At 38.4% G+C, this 16,953-nt stretch overlaps 1 pseudogene; it reads left to right on the top strand.

Moving 5' to 3' along the window:
* Nucleotides 1-15,816, top strand: part of LOC140228525 (uncharacterized) — a 333,922-nt pseudogene extending 318,106 nt beyond the window's left edge.
* Nucleotides 15,817-16,953: the final 1,137 nt, after the last annotated feature.

Raw genomic sequence — 16,953 nt, 5'->3', positions numbered from 1 at the left:
TCATGTAGGTCCCGTCATACTTCTCTTTGTACAACCCCATTTCGATTTCGACCAGTTATCATAACAATTACTGTTTTATGATCATGTGTATATATATATATATATATATATATATATATATACATATATATATATATATATATATAAACAAAGAAAGGGAAAACTGACCAGAAACAAATAATGGGGGGTAAATAGTGAAAACTTCGAGCAAAGAAAATGGGTTTTCATCGGCATTCGAACCCGAGACCTCCGGATTACTAGACCGGTGCTCTACCGCGCACCGGTCCCATCTTCTTTGCTCAAAGTTTTCACTAGATATATATATATATATATATATATATATATATATATATATATAATTTGTTTTTGTGTACATTGTTGACAAGGTAAAAGAACTTGTGCTATTATTTGTGATGTAATATTCATAAATGAGAAGTATGAAATCAATGAATTAAATTGAATTGAATCGGCTCGTTGAAGCTGCCATTCTGATAAAATCAAACTGGTTTTTGTCCAAAAAATAGATTTTTTTAAAATATAATAGACATACATGTATATTAAAACATATCATTAGTATTCATGACCTTATTATTGCTATTAACATTATCATTATCATCATTTTTACTTTTATCTATATTTTCAATACTTATCATTATTTCGCGCTTGTGTATACCAGCGCTTCACTGTCGCGCATTATGTACAAAGCATCTGCGCGCAGCAGTTTATAGCCGTCTGTTTTGTAAATGATGCCATTCCACGGTTATACGTACTTTATGTCATGTTTGAGAAATACAACGCTTTTCATCCTTGTGGCGATGGTCACGTGACAGAAACCTGACTAACTGCACATTGGTTAAATTGATAATTAATAATTATTGACATTGATAATGATATTGCATTGCTTATCATGATAATAGGTCATAATATAACGTTATTTTTCTTTATGTCCATGTGTCCATGCTCGTGCATGTTGTGGCTATGTTACCTGTAAATCAACGACAAAGATGAATTGCTGAAAGTGCGTTTCGTTTTCTGATGATGTTACTTTCACAGTCTTAAGTTCACTGTTGTTGTTTTTATTCAGAATTTACTGTGCTTCAATTGTACATACATTTTGTAATACACTATTATGACTCACCTTGAATTAAAAGTATTTCTTACAGATTGTCAAAACAATTATGATTTGTGATAGGTGTGCTTTATTATCATAATGTGATGAAACGTAACAGAGTTGTATAATTGAATTGAAAAGACATATTGCATAGTTACGAAAGACCTCGTAAAATATCAAATCTACATGTCACACCTTTACATAATGCGAATAACTCCTACAACTATCGTATCGGCAGCTCATCACAAAGGGATGCAATTTCAATCTTTGTTTTTACCATCTGCACATTGTAAATCAAACTACAAATTATTTTGTCTTCACAAAGAGAATGAATTTCAGTTTGCGCATTAACAACATGGCCGACGCAACCGAGGTGTGTGTGTGTGGGGGGGGGGGGGGGCAAGAAAATTACTCTGAAGCCCCCCTTTTTTTATTATCTATTCATTTAATTCTATTTCTTCTTCTTCTTTTTTTTTTCTTTTTGGCTTGCCAGCCGATGAACCCCGGAAGTTCTACAGAAACTCGACAGTGGCACTAGAAATATAAACCTCTACCCTCCCCCATTTTAAAAAGAAAACGCACCGCAGCGATTCATAAAGAAACAAGGCGGCTATAGTTGTCAATCAGTTGCAATGTGTCATATATTTTCAGAACTAGTTTCTGCAAATAGTCACGCCATGTGACCAACTGCAAAAGAAAAAAAATAATTGGTCACATGTTCGTACGGAGTCAAGATGAGACTTAGCGTCTGCCAGATTTTCAATACAGCGATCTAGCGATGCGATTACTGCATGCTACTGGTGCTCGGCCGCACCTGGCCTCGAGCGTGGAAATGTGGGGTCTGAGAAAACTGCACTTTATACCGGTGATCCTATGATCACAGATACGCTAAAATTCTGACTCAAATCAGCTTTGAAGTCAAAGAAACTTCAAAGCTGAAATGAAAGGGAAGGGGAAGAGTAGGGAACTCCGGAAGTTGCAGACGACGCATAAGTCCTGGAATATTATCGTTCTTTTTTTCTGAGGAATGATCACGAAAGAAATGACAACTTCACGAATTACGATGACAATCAGCGTGCACTGATCAATCGTTACTATTCGTTTGTTGTTATTTTTTTGTTCATGTAATAGGTTTACAGATCTCTACGTGTACTATAAGGATGAGGTCTAGTTCTATTAATGCTCGTCTTTTTTTTTTTTTTTCAATTACTAGTTCGCCTCGTCGACGGCAATCACCCACATGAAGGTCGAGTAGAGGTTTACGACGAGGAAAACGACGCCTGGGGAACTGTGTGTGATGACTTGTGGGATATCACCGATGCGGAAGTTGTCTGCAGAAGTCTTGGTTTCCCAGGTGCAGAAGAAGCACTGAGTAGAGCCGCCTTTGGAGAAGGCACCGGTGACATTTTGCTTGACGACGTGGACTGTACTGGAACAGAAACGGGCATCTTTGAGTGTGGTAACAGTGGATTCGGAATCAACAACTGCGCTCATTCAGAAGATGCTGGGGTTAAGTGTAATCCTGCAGGTAAGATACTCCCATCTAATAACCCCATAATACCAATTACTAGCATCTATCGCACAGACCCTGTCACTCCTATTCGAAATGGAAAGATTTACTCATTACACGTGGTAATTTAAATTGCTTCAGTATTTCACATTATGACATACCGTTCTGTAGCATAGTTGTAATATTTGGATGAAGATAAAAATCAGAATACTGCATAATTATACATTGTATTCACGTTAACTTTGTACTTTGACTGAGTCTGGGCGAACTGATCGACTGATAATACTAAATTTTGACCAAGTCGTGTAGTGATTATATTGAAGACCTGTCAAGTTGTTGTTGTTGTTTCTTGTTTGTTTGCTCGTTTTTAAATCAAGTTAAGATAGATTTTGCACATTGCTTCGTCATTTATCTTCAGATTACGTGACGGCCTACTGATATAAAATCTGTGCGGTTTTATAATGTGGCTAGTCTTCATTCAAGCTCGTCTAAAAGTAGAAAAACACTTTATCATGGGTGATTTTAATTCTAAGCTTTTAGATTGTCATACCAAATCCATATGCCAAGACGTGATGTTATCAGTCTTTTTCACCTCTCATAAAGAAGCCCACTCGAATTTCTGATGTCACAGCAACTCTAATTGACAACATTTTTTTTTTTTTTTTTCACAAACACTGGTTACTCGGGGCTACAGTCAAACAAGCTTGCTTTCATGTAGGTCCCGTCATACTTCTCTTTGTACAACCCCATTTCGATTTCGACCAGTTATCATAGCAATTACTGTTTTATGATCATGTATATATATATATATATATATATATATATATATACATATATATATATATATATATATATATAAACAAAGAAAGGGAAAACTGACCAGAAACAAATAATAAATAGTGAAAACTTCGAGCAAAGAAAATCGGTTTTCATCGGGATTCAAACCCGAGACCTCCGGATTACTAGACCGGTGCTCTACCGCGCACCGGTCCCATTTTCTTTGCTCAAAGTTTTCACTATATATATATATATATATATATATATATATATATATATTTGTTTTTGTACATTGTTGACAAGGTAAAAGAAATTGTGCTATTATTTGTGATGTAATATTCATAAATGAGAAGTATGAAATAAATGAATTAGGCCTAAATTGAATTGAATCTGGTCGTCGAAGCTGCCATTCTGATAAAATCAAACTGGTTTTTGTCCAAAAAATAGATTTACATAATAGACATCTATTATACAGATATTGACTGGTACGGGGTGGAATATTTAACATTCTTTGGACCGCCAGGGAGTTATATTTTCCCAAGGGAAAATATGATTACGAGGGAAAATATAACTCCCTGACGTTCCAAAGATTGTTACATTCCACCCCTACCAGTCGATATCTGTTATATTAGATGGCCTTGCCCTTGATTGTGCTTTACAGAAGAGTCTACACTAACGACGCATAGCTTAACCGTTTACGCTCATGTTAGCCCGATTCACCCGACCAGACGCGGTGTGCGCGAGCTTTCGCGATTTTGTAGCCAGCGGCGACTGGACTGTGTAGATGGTTAAGATAGTCTACTATTTACTAGAACTATATGTAGGGTGCCTAGGCCTAGTACTAACGTTAACGTTAGGCTCAAGTCAAGTAACGACGCTTTGGGGCCCTATAGTTAAATTAGGCTCAGGTCCAAAAAGATCAGCAGATGTTCTAGGGTCTACTTACAAAACAAATCTAACTAACTTTAGGTCTATTAACGTTATGGCCCACTGGGCAATTTTTATCATTTGACATTTGTTTCTACAGGTAGGCCCTAGAACCTATGTCTAGATTCTAATGTTTGTTAAATGTTATACGGCCTACTAGATAGACTCTATTCTAACGTTAGTCCTAATTTAGATCTATTGTTAAGGAGTTCTAACGTAAGAATCTAACGTCACAAGGTCTAACGTTTAACGTTCGACTTGCGTATGAAATACGTGAGTCTAGCGTCTAAAAGTAAACTCTAACAACCGTTAAGTCTGACGTTAGAGTTAGGCCCTAAGTGTAACGTTAACGTTAGAAGGGCCTAGGCCTACATCACAATTCACATGCGTCCAAATTGGTTCCACAGACACAGTGCATCATCTTTTTCTAGGCCTGTTGTTAGGCCCTACCCTGTGATTTTTAGTCAATTTGTCTTGTGCCAGGACCGGTATCAAATAACGACGTAGGCCTACCTTCTGTCATCAGGAATCTGCAGCAAGTTCAAAATCAGTCTTTGTTTTCCTCTGTTGCAGAGATGAACATTGTAGAAACACAGTGATTTGCAAACCAGTCTGCTCGGTGTCGTAGTCCTCCACTTGTTGTTTGTTCGATGTAACGTTAGGCCTGGATCTAACGTTAGTCTAACTCTAATTTACGTCAAAACAAAGATTCATGAATTGCCCTCGTTCTAAGAATTGAACTGAACAAAGTGTCTCTAGGACCTAGATATTTAACTCGCTTATTTTAGGATATGTTAGTGGAGTTAGAATCCTTATCTCCAAAATCTTATCGAGCTCGTCGTCGTTTATTATAGACAAAACGGGGTTCCATTTTGAAGTGTGAATCCAAACTTCGCGGGCCGTTTACGTGTACGTGCATACGTAAACGGTAGGGGAGACCGGGTCTAGTTGGTACAATTTTCACATTTTTAGGTCTGTACAAAAAACCATAGAGGAATCGGCTTCATTTTTGCTTTGAGGATACCTTATTTCCTCCTTTACTTAAAAACAGTACAAACTTTGGAAGTCAGATAATATAAACAAGATATTACGTAATCAATAAACACAAAATTTTGTAACAACTTTCCCCGATGTTGGGGTAAGTTGTTACAGCACATGGGGTACTTTGTTACACCGTAGAAAGTCAACTCAAATCGGGTAATGCAGATCTGACGTGTTAGGTAATTCTTAATATTAACCTGTCAGGGTGTGCATGTTAGCCTATGCTGGGGTGTATGAGTGTGTTGGGTGTGTGTGGGTGTGTGTGTGTGTGTATATATATATATATATATATATATATATATATATAACCATAAATTCAATTGAAAGTGCATTGGGGTAAGTTGTTACACCACTCGATTCTCCAGACGGGTCAAGTTGTTGTAACAACTTGACCCAGTGCGTTTTCAAAACTTTTCACACGTGTGGCCAATAAACAATCAAACATCATGTGTTGCTACTTTCACCAAAAGACAGCCAAAACACGCTTCTTTCAACCACATACTCATCACTTACTGGAGAAGAATTAATTTGGTGTAATAAAGAAAAATCGAATTTTCAAAATTTTACTCGGAGAGGTAAAAAAAGGTTTTTTTGGACCTACCTTCCACATGTGACGTCCAGGCAACGCCAGATTTCGCATGCAGAGATCGTTGGCTATACGTTTTGATTTGATATTACTTGTATAACGCCATCATTTTATCATAATAGAGAAAATGACAGTGTAACAACTTGCCCGTGTAACAACTAGACCCGGTCTCCCCTACATTGGGTAGGGCCTACGGTACAACCTACGTTATTACACTGTACGTATGACGCTACTCGTACTCCGCGCCGCGCCGTGCCGTCTACTCTCTCACGTATCGTGTGTGTGTTTGGGGGGGGGGGGGGGTGAGGTGGGAACAGATTATGTCGATCCAGACTGCAGTTATCGATAGTAATCGTTTGCTCCTCCAAGTTACCGACGTGGTCCCACACGTGGTGTAATTGTTTGTATTTCAACCGTAAGAGGGCGACACACATGGAAAAATATATTCTTTTGACCAGTTGGTCATTATAAAATGGGTTCAAGAATGTAGCCAATTGGAGCGCTGAAATGAGTCACGTGTGCGTGCAATAATTTCCTAGTAAATGCACTAAGAAGAGTCTCTCTTCCACCTCCCTGGCCTGACGTACGTCACAATGTTTACACTAGCAGTGCGCACTCAATCAGTTGTTACAAGTGCGTCACGCGCTACTATACTCGCTGTCAATCCTGTAAACAACTTCTAGTTCGGGGCGCGGGCTGCCACAACAGCCGGCGGCCTTTCTTGTGCATAACACGTGGCGTACGTGTACTCTTATACGTACGTACAGTACTTACGTGCGGGATTTCCGAGTGCGACGTGCGTAAATGTTTGGGAGGAACATCTTCGGACATCTTGACTTTTGAGCGAGTGCTACATGTAGCTGACTGGTATTGACCCACAAAGGTACGTGAATAATGCTGTTAGTTTTCGACCCATTTTATAAAACAAATGATGCACAGGATTATTCGTGGCGTTAGTGAAGGTGCGGCGCACTCTCGAGTATTGACAACGGTTGCAAACATGCACTCGCTGCCTCGTGCATGTCGCACCATTGTCAATACTCTCGAGCGCGCCGCACCTTCACTAACACACATTATTATATCACCTATATAGATACCAATGTGTGATTGGTCAAAATGCTGTCACGTGACCATGTTCACAAGGATGAGAAGCGTTATATTTCATAACATGACGTAAATTACGTACAATCATGGAATATAACAGCGACTACGTTAAACAAATGGCGTTATATCTGGAGGGGTGACGTAATCAAAAAAATCAATTGTTATGATGCGCGCAACATACACAGAGACGCTTTGCACACACACACACATATAGACCTAGTCGTTTTGCTTTAGGGCCTATACAGCAGTTTTTTTCTTGTACTGTAGGTCATATAGTATAACAGATATTGACTTTTTCCTTCGGTAGGAATATAACACTTAATTTCGTTTGGGAAGTTATATTTTTGTCTCGGAATACTATATTTTTCCTCAGCGCTACGCGCTTCGGAAAAATATAATAATCCTCGACAAAATATAACTTCCCGCGAGGATCTCAAATGTTATATTCCACCTCTGGTAAGTCAATATCTGTATACTATCCTGTGCATCATTTGTATAATATAACGAGCTGGGAAAATATAACATTTGCGATCCTCGCAAACAGCATCACGTGATGAGCTCTCGACCAATCACATACCAGAAACTGTCTAAGCCATCTAATATTAAAACATATCATTAGTATTCATGATCTTATTATTGTTATTAACATTATCATTATCATCATCATCATTATTACTATTATCTATTTTCAATACTTATCATTATTTCGCGCTTGTGTATACCAGCGCTTCACTGTCGCGCGTTATGTACAAAGCATCTGCGCGCAGCAGTTTATAGCCGTCTGTTTGTAAATGATGCAGAGCTACCAAGTCTCACGCATTCTGCGTGAGACTCAAGCATTTAGGGGCCATCTCATGGCAACGCATGGCACCCATTTTTCTCACGCATCGGGCGAAGTCTGCAACTTGGGCCTATAATAATGAGCATAGCTCAAAAGATTAAAGTGATAGTTGCATTGAAGGTATATTTCCCTTTTGTCTTTCAAAGTAAGTAAAAAATAGTCATAAGTATGCACTTGATAGCACCATTAAGAGCTAAAAATTGAAAACCGTGAAAACCGTGGGAGGCCACAGGGGGAAAAACCCTCCCACACCCTCGCTCGCGCGCACATTCGCGCTCCAAGATGCCGAGTCATGAAAATCTCACTCATAAAATGTTTTGAACTTGACATCCTGAATGATGCCATTCCACGGTTATACGTTCTTTATGTCATGTTTGAGAAATACAACGCTTTTCATCCTTGTGGCGATGGTCACGTGACAGAAACCTGACTAACTGCACATTGGTTAAATTGATAATTAATAATTATTGACATTGATAATGATATTGCATTGCTTATCATGATAATAGGTCATAATATAACGTTATTTTTCTTTATGTCCATGTGTCCATGCTCGTGCATGTTGTGGCTATGTTACCTATAAATCAACGACAAAGTTGAATTGCTGAAAGTGCATTTCGTTTTCTGATGATGTTACTTTCACAGTCTTAAGTTCACTGTTGTTGTTTTTATTCAGAATTTACTGTGCTTCAATTGTACATACATTTTGTAATACACTATTATGACTCACCTTGAATTAAAAGTATTTCTTACAGATTGTCAAAACAATTATGATTTGTGATAGGTGTGCTTTATCTTACATATTATCATAATGTGATGAAACGTAACAGAATTGTATAATTGAATTGAAAATCACATTGCATAGTTACGAAAGACCTCGTAAAATATCAAATCTACATGTCACACCTTTACATAATGCGAATAACTCCTACAACTATCGTATCGGCAGCTCATCACAAAGGCATGCAATTTCAATCTTTGTTTTTACCATCTGCACATTGTGAATCAAACTACAAATTATTTGTCTTCACAAAGAGAATGAATTTCAATTTGCGCATTAACAACATGGCCGACTCAACCGAGGTGTGTGTGTTGGGGGGGGGGGGGGGGGGGGCAAGAAAATTACTCTGAAGCCCCCTTTTTTTATTATCTATTCATTTAATTCTATTTCTTCTTCTTCTTCTTCTTCTTCTTCATCTTCTTTTTTTTTGGGGGGGGGCACCAGAAAATATAACCACCTCCACCCTCCACATTTTCAAAAGAAAACGCACAGCGATTCATGAAAGAAACAAGGCGGCTATATAGTTGTCAATCAGTTGCAATGTGTCATATATTTTCAGAACTAGTTTCTGCAAATAGTCACGCCATGTGACCAACTGCAAAAGAAAAAAAAAATAATTGGCCACATGTTCGTACGGAGTCAAGATGAGGCTTAGCGTCTGCCAGATTTTCAATACAGCGATCTAGCGATGCGATTACTGCTACTGATGCTCGGCCGCACCTGGCCTCGAGCGTGGAAATGTGGGGTCTGAGAAAACTGCACTTTATACCGGTGATCCTATGATCACAGATACGCTAAAATTCTGACTCAAATCAGCTTTGAAGTCAAAGAAACTTCAAAGCTGAAATGAAAGGGAAGGGGAAGAGTAGGGAACTCTCCAGGTAAAATAGATGTGTAAATATCTTTGAATGAGAATTTTGACAAAAAAAGTAGCAAAGGTTGGCGTTTCAACCTTCCAGCATATTGACCGCTGCAGTCTTTAGTTATCACAGCATTATCTGATTGTGAAATATGAATAATTTCTAGAGGATAATGGCGTCCAGATATAATTATAGACCACAGCTTATAAAACAATGACCGATTGCTATTTGCTTTCATGTATGCCAAACTTTTGATATCATCCGGAAGTTGCAGACGACGCATAAGTCCTGGAATATCATCGTTCTTTTTTTCTGAATGAATGATCACGAAGAAATGACAACTTTACGAATTACGATGACAATCAGCGTGCACTGATCAATCGTTACTATTCGTTTGTTGTTATTTTTTTCATATAATAGGTTTACAGATCTCTACGTGTACTATATGAGGATGAGGTCTAGTTCTATAATGCTCGTCTTTTTTTTTCAATTACTAGTTCGCCTCGTCGATGGCAATCACCCACGTGAAGGTCGAGTAGAGGTTTACGACGAGGAAAACGACGCCTGGGGAACTGTATGCGATGACTCCTGGGATATCACCGATGCGGAAGTTGTCTGCAGAAGTCTTGGTTTTGCAGGCGCCGAAATAGCACTGAGTAGAGCGCCTTTGGAGAAGGCACCGGTGACATTTGCTTGACGACGTGGACTGTACTGGAACAGAAACGGGCATCTTTCAGTGTGGTAACAGTGGATTCGGAATCAACAACTGCGTTCATTCAGAAGATGCTGGGGTTAAGTGTAATCCCTGCAGGTAAGATACTCCTATCTGATAACCCCATAATACCAATTACTAGCATCTATCGCACAGACCCTGTCACTTCCATTCGAAATGGAAAGATTTACTCATTACACGTGTAATTTGAATTGCTTCAGTATTTCACATTATGACATACCGTTCTCAGCGTAGCATAGTTGTAATATTTAGATGAAGATAAAAATCAGGATACTGCATAATTATATTCACGTTAACTTTGTACTTTGACTGAGTCTGGGCGAACTGATCGACTGATAATACTAAATTTTGACCAAGTCGTGTAGTGATTTTATTGAAGACCTGTCAAGTTGTTGATATTGTTTCTTGTTTGTTTGCTTGTTTTTAAATCAAGTTAAGATAGATTTTGCACATTGCTTCGTCATTTATCTTCAGATTACGTGACGGCCTACTGATATAAAATCTGTGCGGTTTTATAATGTGGCTAGTCTTCATTCAAGCTCGTCTAAAAGTAGAAAAACACTCGGAGCACAGACCCCAGAGCCAAGCCAAGCACCCCTCATTTCTACAATTATTGTGACTTCCCCCGACACTAACTCCTTTGTATCATCAGCATTATTTAGAGTCCTTGATTATCAGGAACATACCCTCACTGCCGACGAGTTGTCGCTGCTTCAGAGGGTCGCAAAAGCAAGCGCGCCATCTAGAGTTTGCGTGTTTGTTTGTTTGTTCATGAGTTCAGGATGGACCCGACATAAATAATGATAGAAAAATCCTTTAGAAATAACAACAATACTAATACACTGTAATTCAAAAGGTTTTCCTTTTTAAATCTTTACACCAGACCGTTATCCGTATCACTAACAAGAATTAGGGGCCTAATTATCTGTTCCTATGACCATTATCAACTTTATTGAAATTTCATTCAAGTTTCATGGCAAAATGAAGCCTCTACCTTCTCAAAGAATGCACTTGGGTTAGGTATCGTAGAGACAGAGGAGACATTTTTTTTTTCAGATAAACCATGCATGCCTTATATTTGAGTAATCTCTTGTGTCCTTCCATGTAAGCGAAGAGATGATCAATATTAATATCCAGTATGTATCTAAGATGTTATTGCAATAAGCCCAATTGCGCATATGTAGTACACCTGTAAGCGAAAGCTAATCAATATCACTGTTTCCCCTTGATTTCGATAGGAGATATATTTTAATAATTAATACTACACTTTATGCTACACAAATGTGAAATTGGTTTGGAGGTAAGTAAAACATTTTTTTTTCAAATATCTCGTGGTCGTAAATTGCTTTTAAGTATTAACTGAAAGTTATCTCTTTCCTCAACTAGTTCGCCTCGTCGATGGCATTTTACAAAATGAAGGGCGAGTCGAAGTTTACACGAACGGAGCCTGGGGAACTGTGTGCGATGACCTGTGGGATATCACTGATGCGGGCGTTGTGTGCAGAAACCTTGGTTTTTCAGGCGCTCAAGAAGCACTGACCAATGCCGCCTTGGAGAAGGCACCGGTGACATTTTACTTGATAACGTGCAATGCAGGGACACAGATCCGACCATCTTGATTGCCCCAGCGATGACATTGGAGACCACAACTGCGCTCATTCAGAAGATGCTGGAGTCACGTGTAGTTCTGTTGGTAAGGCAGAATAAAGCACCATAAAATGGACCGTTAAACTAGCAGTCTGCTTTTTTTTTTTTTTTTTTTTGCCTTTTTTTTTCAGTTCGAACCATGTCAGTCGGCACCGGGCACCCCATCCCTTCATTTTTTTGTTTGTTTGTTTGTATCTTGCTGAAAGAAATAACGAGAAATATTAAAAGGGGACGTTGTGCGCCCCTTTCAATGTTTTCTTTTGTTTGTTTGCTTTTTTAAAGTAAAAGTTTGCATGAAATCTTATTGCATGATGACCAATGTAAATATAAAAAAAGCGAGGGACAGCTCTTTTTGCTAGTCAGATGATGAAACCCGAAGTGGCCCCATGAATATAAACTGCTTTGCGCCCCCCCCCCCCCCCCTTTACGAAATTCCTTGATCCGACCCTGAGTCTGTAACTTGCATTTCAGAGATTGACATTTAGGATTTATTTTCATGAATCATTATTCAGTTTTCAACATATCATATATTATGAATGATATCAATGATACAGAATTACTATTGTTAAGGCCCCCCTAGAGCCACATGACGTGATAAATACTATACATAAAAGACGTACATTTCTGAATATTGAAACGTCGCTTTTGATGATGTGATGTGTACGACGCAAGAAAGACGTAAATATATTGTTGTCTCTACGGCTCTTCTGTGGTGTCGAAAAAACAAGCAAAATTACAGTCATCATAACGTCGCCGATATAATGTTATACATATGTGACAAAAAGACTTGGATAATTTATCACGTCATCAGCACGTCTCTAATATGTCGAGAATAGATGAGCACTTTATAGATAAAAATGTAATTAATCCATGCGCCATCCTAATTGTCAACCACCAGGGAAGGGCACTTCAGTGACGTGATGTTGTTTTAAAGTGAAATTCTTTATACTAAACTATTTTATTATTTACTCGATGTAATTTAGAAAATTTGACAAAATGAGTAAAGGTATCGTTTTTATTGAATTTCTTGATCTGAATATAATTTTTTTTTTCTTTATGACTTCTAATTTCAATCTCCTTTGTCTAGTTCGCCTCGTTGGTGGAAGTGTCGCAAACGAAGGGCGAGTAGAAATTTGGCACAACGGAGCCTGGGGGACTGTGTGCGATGATTACTGGGATATCACCGATGCAGCCGTTGTCTGCAACAGTCTCGGTTTTGACGGCGCTCTAGACTCACCGACTCGGGCAACCTTCGGACAAGGCACCGGTTTCATCTTCCTTGATAACGTGGAATGCGATGGAACAGAAGACAGCATCCTTGATTGTGCCAACGGGGGAATCGGAGTCCACAACTGCGGACATTCCGAAGATGCCGGCGTCATCTGTGGTCCTGCAGGTAAGGTCTAACAACTCCAATCCGTAAGCATATAAGTTTTCATTTTTGAATTGCTAGACTTTCTGACCAAATTAGGTTAAAAGTGTGCGCAAATCAAGTAAGAGTAAGAACGGTGATGGTTATTTAAAGCAAGTTCGATTCGATGTTAAACTTAGAAACGAATGGCTTCAAATGGCTTCAAAAATCCAATCCCGCTTACGCTGTCTTATCTAGTTCGCCTCGTCGATGGCAGTGACCCACGTGAAGGTCGAGTAGAGGTTTACGACGAGGAAAACGACGCCTGGGGAACTGTATGCGATGACTCTTGGGATATCACCGATGCGGAAGTTGTCTGCAGAAGTCTTGGTTTCCCAGGTGCAGAAGAAGCACTGACCAATGCGGCCTTTGGAGAAGGCACCGGCGACATTTTGCTTGATGAGGTGGCTTGCATTGGAGTAGAAAGGCGTATCTTTCATTGTGGCAGCAATGGATTGAGAATCCATAACTGCGGCCACCGCGAAGATGCTGGCGTTCGATGCATACCGAAAGTGTTGAACTAAACATCAGGTTTGGCTTTGATTTGGCACGTTATGATTAAGACACCTGTAGGCCCATAGCGGATGTAGTTAGAGCATTGACATAGATACCATTACCCCACATGAAATGAGCCCCATCCCCTCCCCTTTCAATGGCGAGCAGCGCCCGCTCGAGCAACATGCATTTATTCATATTTCAAATCACTCAGCAGTGAAATACTTCAAGTTGTTGCGTTGTTTTGCTCCTTTCTTTCCTTTTGCCATAATTATTATTTTTATTACTTTTTTTTTGAGGAGTAACCAACCTTTTTAGATTGGAAATTTCATATCGGTCATTTACTCTCTGAAAAATGCCTACTACGAATTTGACTTCAATATCTTCTTTTTCGTCACTATTTTCTTCCATGTTCTTTGTAAATCTAACATCTTTTACACCAAATCGATAATCAAAAATGATTTTATGAATATCTAAAGACATCAATAATAAGAAACATTTTCCAGACATTTCGAAATGAGTTTAGCAGGGATATTGGTCTCTCGTTATAAACATCTTCCCTTTCCCCCTATGATCTGTGATTACCGTGAAAACTTTCACAGGCTTGTGAACAACACTAATTATTACTTTAACAAGACAAATAAAAACACATGTACTACCAGCCCAGCGAGTCAACAGTGATATCTTGTTTTTGTTTGTTTGTTTGTTTGTTTGTTTTTTGTTTGTTTTTTTTTTTTTTAGACAAATAACAAGGCCGTCATACCCATCGGGTTGTTTGGTTGTTTTGTGTTTTGTTTTTTGTTTTTTTGTTTTGTTTTGTTTTTTCGTATTCTGACCTACACCGTGCTCTTTGTAAATGCTTTGTTTATTTCCTTTCCTTTTTATTATTCTTCCTTTATTACCATGTGTCGTACAGTAGTTTTCATGATTATTGCTCTTCTATAATACCCTAATGAGTGAAAGCTTTTGTTGTAACAATCCCTCTTGGCGTGTCGCTCATTTCAACCGCCTTTTGTCAGAGTTTTTGGTCGATGTCAGAGAACTTCTTGAATCGAATACAACTCCCAGGGCAGCATCCTCCCCCCCCCCCCCCCACCACGCTCACACACATACACACGCATGCTCATGCTCTTGGTTTCAAAGGGGACTGATGATTTTTTTTTTTTCATTTTTAGCTCTGTACGGCTTTGTTGCGGAAGTTAGAGACTTGTGTATATTTTACGTTGTCCTTATTTTTTAGGAGACATTTATTTTTGATCACGCGATACGCGGTAAAAGAAAAAAGAAGTTATTTTTTTTCCTTTTTACGAAATAAACAGGAAATGCACCACATCATCAGCTCACTCATTTGCATATTCATCTATTGTTATTTTTATACACTGCTCAGGGACGGTTGCCAAAATTTTGCAAATGTCAGTGTCAGTTAACCCTTTCTTTTAAGAATAACTTATTTGGTCTAGAATTCCTCTAACTTGTGGTTTGATTTTTTTTTTCGCCTTCAAACATCTTGAGGTGTATTTTATGCAAGGTCAACTGTGGTGATAGTCAGATATTCGCCGTACGGAAATACCACGCAACATGGCCCTATTTATATTTTGTTGCTTTTTCAATATCCAAATGTGAGAAAGGCTTACTTAAATTTAAAAAAAAACACACACACACACACACAAAAACATAACACAGCAACGACCTTGTCATTTGGTTACTTTTACATTTGGTTACTTATATTATTATTTGTGTTCCTTTTCACAGCACCTGGAGCACTTTCAACGAGAGGAGGTTACACTCGGAATGACTCGACAAGACAATGACTATGGCTCATAAATGATTTCTCAATATTGATAATCATGTAGCTTATAGACCAGAATACATGTACCACTGGCATTCCATCTCTTCATAACTCTTGAGGTTGAACGATTATGACAAGCCATCTGTAACATTATTTTTCTGTATTATGCTATACCCAAGATATATCATCAATATCACAGGTTGCCAAAAAAAAAAAGTCATGCAGATAGGTCACAGACCAATACAGCTTAAAGTTTTGGATAAGTAAACCGCTTGACCTTTGTGAGGGTCGCGACCATTACATTCCTTTATATGAGTAGCAGAGATTTAATCACAATGAATATGAGAGCTGTATTTCAGAGGCCCTATAAGTAGCTTTAAAAAAAAAAAAAAAAGCTCTCTCATACACACATTCAAACAAAAAGAAAGAGAAAGAAAAGAGAACGAAAATAAACAAATTCTCGTATAACTGTCATAATGCCATGATGGACGTGTTTACAGCTACTATCGTATTATTCATTCTAAAGGCACTTATCAGGAAGGTAACCTATGTGTTTCGTTATCCTGAATTTCCTACGCTATGAATCCTCTGCAAGTGTACTTGCATTGCTTGGAGGATTTTCCTTTTGTGAGGACTGGTGGTTGGTCAATAAAATGTATTCCTTCGGGGAAAAAAATGGCATTGTTAACGTCTTTCTTCGTTAAGGGTACAACATGTCATTTCATGAGATGTGCAAGCTGACTCTGAAAAAAAAGGCGTATTTGTAGGGATGTGTGTGTGTGTGTGTGTGTGTGTGTGTGTGTGTGTGTGTGTGTGTGTGCGTGTGTGTGTGTGTGTGTGTGTGCGTGTGTGTGTGTGGGGGGTTAGGAACAAATACACGAAAGAATATTGGAGAGAGAGAGAGAGGGAAACATAATGAATACTGTACACAACAAAAACGATAGGAAGATCAGAAAGAAAAAGGTATTGAAGAAGGGGCGAAAAAAAAAAAAAATCATATGAAAATACACTGTATACTGAGCCACTGAGGGACACTGTAGTTCTCCTGGGAATAGAGTCTTAACTTAATCAAATGCACATTGTTGTGATAGCACGATGAAATGCAATATAGATGCGTGATGATGCAAAACACAAGAAGAAACAAACAAGACAAGATTCATCTACATGTTTCTTGATAAAAAAGATTTCTAATATTAAGGACCCGTTTCATTCGAAACAACATTCGTTCCTTACTTGTTATCACTTCCTTGGTTTAAAAAAAAAAAAAAAAAAAAAAAGGAAAAAAAGTTTACAAGATAGACTCTTTTGTCGTATTACGGCCAATCGTTGCTTTAAGAGCT

The sequence above is a fragment of the Diadema setosum genome, chromosome 5 (assembly GCF_964275005.1).
Source record: "Diadema setosum chromosome 5, eeDiaSeto1, whole genome shotgun sequence".
NCBI classification, from domain to species: domain Eukaryota; kingdom Metazoa; phylum Echinodermata; class Echinoidea; order Diadematoida; family Diadematidae; genus Diadema; species Diadema setosum.
The sequence above is the reverse complement of the archived record's forward strand: the minus strand, read 5'-3'. Positions and strand labels throughout refer to the sequence as shown.